At 35.2% G+C, this 6212-nt stretch overlaps 1 long non-coding RNA gene across 1 annotated transcript in view; it reads left to right on the plus strand.

Annotated features, from left to right (window-relative positions):
• Positions 1-5925, plus strand: part of LOC105826329 — a 29764-nt gene extending 23839 nt beyond the window's left edge. Inside the window, exon 3 of the long non-coding RNA XR_001138306.1 lies at positions 5814-5925. This is a non-coding gene — a long non-coding RNA (uncharacterized LOC105826329). The remainder of the gene's footprint in view (positions 1-5813) is intronic.
• The last annotated feature ends 287 nt before the right edge of the window (positions 5926-6212 follow it).

Below are 6212 nucleotides of genomic sequence, written 5' to 3' on the forward strand. Positions count from 1 at the left end.
TGTGTATGATCTGTTAGTAAATGCAAATGTTTATTGGTTGCATGAGTTAAGTAATCCAAAGTGTAAGTCTAATAAATGCCATTATTTGAAACAAGTGTAAAGCAACTAGAAAGAGGTTAAGATACATTTAAACTGAGGATGTTTTTATGGGCAAGTAGGAGTAAGCAAATAATACCTAGTGCATTAAAGCTGGGAGCATAGACAATGAACTTATATAATATGAAAGATATAAAATCTTAAGGTGGTTTACCTTCAACTAAACTTGATCTTATATTTTGTAATTCTCAAAAGTGAGACATTACTAAAACATTCAAAGACTGTTTTTAAGATGAAAAAATTCTTCTAGTTTAACCAGAAAAGAGTAAATGTTTGCATAATAGCATAATAATAATTACGTAATAGTTGCCAAACTATTTTCCATGGTAGTTGCACCTTTTAACAGTCCCTCCAGCAGTATTGTGAGGGTTACAGTTTCTCTGTATTCTCTCCAACACTTGTTAATGGTGTCTTTTTGATTTTAGCCATCCTAGTAGGTATGAAGTGGTCTCTCATTGTAGTTTTGATTTGCATTTCCCTGATAACTACTGATGTTGAACATCTTCTCATGCACTTATTGCTCATTTGTATATTTTCTTTGGAGAAATGTGTATTCTGATCTTTTGCTCATTTTCAAATTGGTTTATTCATCCTTTTCTTATTGAATTAGATACAGGCCCTTTATTAGATACATGAATTACAAATATTTTCTCCCAGTCTGTGGATTGTCTTTTCGTTTTCTTGATGGTGTCCTTTGCAGCACTTAAGTTTTTAATTTTGATGATGTCTAATCTGTTTTCTTACTTTGTTTCTAGTGCTTTGGTGTTATATCTAGGAAACCATAGTCAAAAAGATTTAAGGCTGTGTTTTCTCCTATGGGTTTTAGAGTTTGGGCCCTCAAATCTAGGTCTTTAATCCATTCTGAGTTAATTTTTGTATATGGTATAAAGGAGAGGTGTAACTTTATTCTTTATGTGCATATTCAGTTGTCCCAGCACCGTTTGCTCAGAAGACTCTTCCAATATTGTTTACCATGGTGAAAAGCATTACTGTTTAACATGTAAGACAAGCCAGAAATCTAGTGTCACTCACAATACATGTATCTAGTTCATTATCATGTCCTGTCATTTTTACCTCTATTTCTATCATTCCCACGCCCTACCACCCTGGTACAAGCTTCATTTATCTTATTTAGCCTTAAGTAATAGTGTCCAAACTAGTATATTCTCATCACTCTTACCTTCTACTCCTTTTATTTTCCAACTTGTGCCATTCACCTTTTCCCCTCCTTTAACCACTATCTAAGGTCTTGCGTTTGCTCTTAGAATGAAGATAAAAATTTCATAATATGACCCACAGAGCCCTGCAGGAGCCCCATCTATTTCTTTAGCCTATTTTTGCCTTGTATGTCCTCTTGATTTCTTCAATCTAGACCCTTCTCAGATGAACATTTTCATATGCTTTTACCACAGCTACCAGTATGCCTGCATCCTACCCATGTTACTCTGCCTTCCTACCTGTAACTGTGAATGAATTGTCCATTCCCTTATCTAAGGCTACCCTTTCTAATAATACATCAGATTTCATCTCCTCTCATGTAATCAAGGGCATTGGTTTATGAATTGTCCCATCTCTCTTCTGCATTATCAGTTTTTCCTTTGTCAGATCATTCTAATGAACATAAATTCCGCTATTCCATCCTTCTTGAAAAAAAGACGACTCTTTTTGAAAAAATTTATTCTATTTGGGAAAAGTGCTTCCCACAAAAGGGCAACTGGAAAATAGAGACCTCTGCAATAATTACTTGTTTTTTTCTTAAAGTGAAAGAATAGGTAGGCTCCAAGGAATTGGAGCAGGTGGACAAATCAGGAGCATCTCAGTTATTTTCAGGAGGTAGAGCAACAAAATGTAAAGATAAATTTCTGATCCAGGAGTTCTTATAACAACATAAGGATTGCAACCTTCTCCCTGTTAGTGCAGAAGTGTGGTGTGTTATTGCAAATTATTTATTCTACTAAAATAAACACCCTGGAGCATAGTTTTGAATAATGTTTGTCTACCTGCAAAGTTCGGGGGTGGCATGAGGCAAATACCTACAAAAACAAACATAAAAACCTGACAACCAAACCTCTCAAATGAAGACAAAGGATTTTCAGAAAGTACCTGGACTGGAAAGGCTGGGAGATCACAAAACATTAGCTACAACTGTATATCCAAACCCTAGTTTATGTTAATATATGGGATAGCCAGATTGTTTTGACCTCTGTGGCTAACCCCCATTTCTATATTTATATAAATAAAGCTAGTACTGCTGTATATTAATAACTACCAAAATACGGCTTTGTCCTTTAAGATCTGTCTGCCATACTAGGCTGAAATCACTAAACCAGGTTTTTCCACTAAGGCATCTGTGCAAAGATGAGAAGCTGATCCTACACACTCACACTCACACATACCAAGTCTTTGAGCCCTTCAGAATAAAATTCCAACTCTGCATTTATTTTATTGCTACTATATCTTTTTTATGTGTTCTTTCACAATTTTCCTATCACGTGAAACACAGTATAACATCTCAACACATTTGCACCTGATCCTAGTTACCCAGTAGTATTACTTGTGTGCAATAAAATGAGACCAAAACCACTGAACAAATGCACATGGTGGGGGTTACACCATCTGAGTAGAAAACAGATATAAAAACACAGATGTGCACATTTCACCAGAAACCTCAAGGAGCTACCCCTTAAGTCTGCAGTAGAAGGCTACTTGCCAGATCAGATATCTTCACCCATCACCCCAATTCTTAGACCCCAAAGCAGAGCTAATGCTTTTACACTTTTGTACCTGGGTCCTCAAAATGAGTATGGAAAGTTCATAAACTCTACCCAAGAACTGTGTGAATCTGGTTGAAAACAGATGATGCAACAAACCTAACTAACTGACAGTTAATGTTACAAGAAAACTATCTTTAAGATTTATTTTTTAACTTTTTTAAACTGAGAAAACAGCATATTTCTTGGGGAAAGGTAAGGGATTGAGAAGACAGGCCCTGGGTAAAAATTATTATGACTGCACGTGAAATTGATTAGGCCTGCCTAGGAAAGAAGCAGGCCCTGCCACATCACCACAGAGGACAGGTACTGTCGGAGGCTTGCAGACCAGTTCACATGCAAAGTTACTATATATACAAGTCATGAAAATCTTCCAGCTCATCATGAAACGAGTTTTGTCTTCAGAGACTGTCAAGTTATCTATCATCCGACATAGCATAATCAACATCTCACTCAAAGATAACGGCCTCTTCATTTGTTGTCAAAAGAGTTGCTATTCTCTTTCCTTAGTGAGCTCCCAGAATTGGTTCCTTCTTTGAGCCTGGTACCTGCTTGATGATCCCACCTTTTGTCTCTGTGGCTCCTTTGTACCACCATCAGGGTAAGCAGGCTTGTAAAAAGTTCCCTCCAAATGGACAGCTTCCATGTTCTTCATCAGAATACCTACACACCTTGTTGATCTTTGTCTCCTTGTGTTTCTGAATAAGTTTCTGCTGCTTTCTACTCCACTCAGTACTCACTTGGAATGAAAAAGTTAAATGTGGTCTGGCATTCTCGGAAAGACTTGATGGTCTTGAACTCCAGTTGCTTGGTTCTCCTCCACTTGTGAACGTACTTGAGACAGATGTGGTCACAGTTGGAGAGCATCTCAAAGCAGCCCTTTATACAAAGTTATCATCAAGTCCCTTCAGTGTTTCAACTTCTATTAAACGCAATGATTTCATTTCCCACTCTTGAGATTTTCAGCTCTTTAGGGCCTATGGAATGCTCCTGAAGGGTTTTATGTAAAGTGTGTTCAAATGTAGACCCTATCCATGTACCAACTAGCAAAGATTACTTGAAAAACATTGTATGAGTAAGGCTCTTATACTGTATATTGAGTACTAGAGTTAGTGATTTCCAATATATTAATGATAGAAAAATGTATTTTGATAGAAAAATTACTGTAAACTAACTTTACTCACCTCAATTAGTAATTTAGTTCTGTATTTACCTATGTAAGCTAATTATACTATTGAGTATGTGCACATAAATAGTTTTTGGAAGAAAAATAGCTATAATTTGAGCTCTTATTACTGGAGGGTCACATGCTATATTAATGGATTTAATCCTCAAATAACTCTGTTTAGGCTCTTAATATCCTCATTTTATATATGAAGAAACTGAAATTCAGGAATCTTAGAAATAAGATTTTATTGATCTTGTTTTCACTACAGGCAGCATAAACATACTTGATCCTTCTTAATTTTGCTTTGCAATGTTACAAGATAAAATAACCATGTCAACTGGTTTAGTTCTCATTGTTTAAAGATTTAAGTCATTTTTGAGGGGGCAATCTCCAATATTTAACTTCCTTGCCCTAGTTTGTTTTGTAGATTTGAAATAAGGGCATTTCAGTGACTCTGAAATAGGCATATGACTTTTCATGAAATTTTCAATATTTTCTCTAAGGCTTTGCATTTCTTAATAATGTAAAAATATTATGCTATAAAATAATTTCAAGTTTTTTATTGCAGGAAAGAAAGACAGTCTGTCTCCAATTTCCTGAAAATTTTTGGTCACTAGTACCTCCTCATTAAAAATGGAAAAATACCACTGCTCTTTGTTTTAAAGTATTTAATCATTCAGTAGTCCCTTTTGAATAAACGAGATTAGAAAACGTGTATTGGTTCTAGAAACTGAGAGAATATTTTTTTCTCCTCTGTAATTTACCATTTTTTGGAGTCAATGGAAAGATTATGCATACAAGCCTCTATAATGACACTGTAACAGTAATAGAATTTTAAATTCTTCGATCTCATTTGTTGTCTTAAAGAAGTATTGCTTCAGAAATTTTAGGGAAACATTTTATCCTAAAATGTTGATTATCTAAGGTTGAAAACATTTTACCAGAGAGCTTAAAACCTTGTATCTTGGCAGTAAGATGATCATTTTAGTTTCAGTGTTATTTTAATCAGGTGGATGTGTGGCATCTGAGGTGTTTTCTTCTCTAAAGTTTTAATAGTGGGGAACTTTTGTCTCCCTTTCTATTTACTCAAAGCTTTTTGTCTATAAAAAAATCTCAGGGCCCAAGACAAGTCTGGATTGGGGATTTATTTCTAGAATTGTATTAGACACTTTTCTGTAAATATTTACTTATTAAGCTGCAGCAAGTAGGTACCATGGTTACTGCTATTTCTGTGACTTAGCTCGTTCATAGCCCCTTCACTAACCTGTGCATCCTGTGCTTGTCTACTCTCTTTTACTTCTTGTTTCTCTCCAAGTTTGAGAATAGCTCTTTAAGTCTGATGTGCTATCATGGTGCTTTGGAAGAGTAGCCAGTTGCTGACCAAGGAGAGGGGTTAAAATGGAGAAAGCTAAGCTGTGTCTTGTCTCTCGTGCTAAACATGATAACTTTAGAGGATTATGATTATTTGTAATCATCAGGATTTGCTAGACAGGACATCTGTTTTACTTTTTATTCTCATGTTAGTGGAGAAATAGCATCATTTTTATTCAGTGTGAAAATTTTGAGTTCTAACTGGTATTGGTAGCTTAATTTTTGAAATGTACTTTCTGGAAAAATAGCATGTGGTCATTCTTATTAGGACTAGATACTCATTAGTGTGAAAATATTTTTCTAACTGGAAAATAAAGTGCTATGAACTTTTGGACTTTAATTTGTTCTAGACTGCATTGGAGTTGTTTGGTATATTCAAATATTTTTCCTTTGGTTTTATTATCTAGGTTGCACGTTTTCAGAAAATACCTAATGGTGAAAATGAGACAATGATTCCTGTATTGACATCAAAAAAAGCAAGTGAATTACCAGTCAGTGAAGTTACAAGCATTCTCCAAGTAAGTCATTTGTGGAGAGGAAGGAAATAGTATAAAATCAGACACTTAGACTAAGTCAGTGCTGTCCAATAGAATTTTCTTCAGTGATAGAAATGTTCTGTTTTGTTAACATAGTAGCCACAAGTTAAACATGACAGTTGTTGAGCTTGAAATATGGTTAAACCTGACTGAGTTAAACATGACTGCATGACTTGAAATGTGACTAGTGTGATGGAGGAACTGAATTTAATTTAATTTAAATTTACTTAAATAGCTTCATGTGCCTAGTGGCTACCTGACTGCACAGTG

This window comes from Propithecus coquereli, unplaced genomic scaffold (genome assembly GCF_000956105.1).
Source record: "Propithecus coquereli isolate 6110/MARCELLA unplaced genomic scaffold, Pcoq_1.0 Scaffold12, whole genome shotgun sequence".
Classification (NCBI taxonomy): Eukaryota; Metazoa; Chordata; class Mammalia; order Primates; family Indriidae; genus Propithecus; species Propithecus coquereli.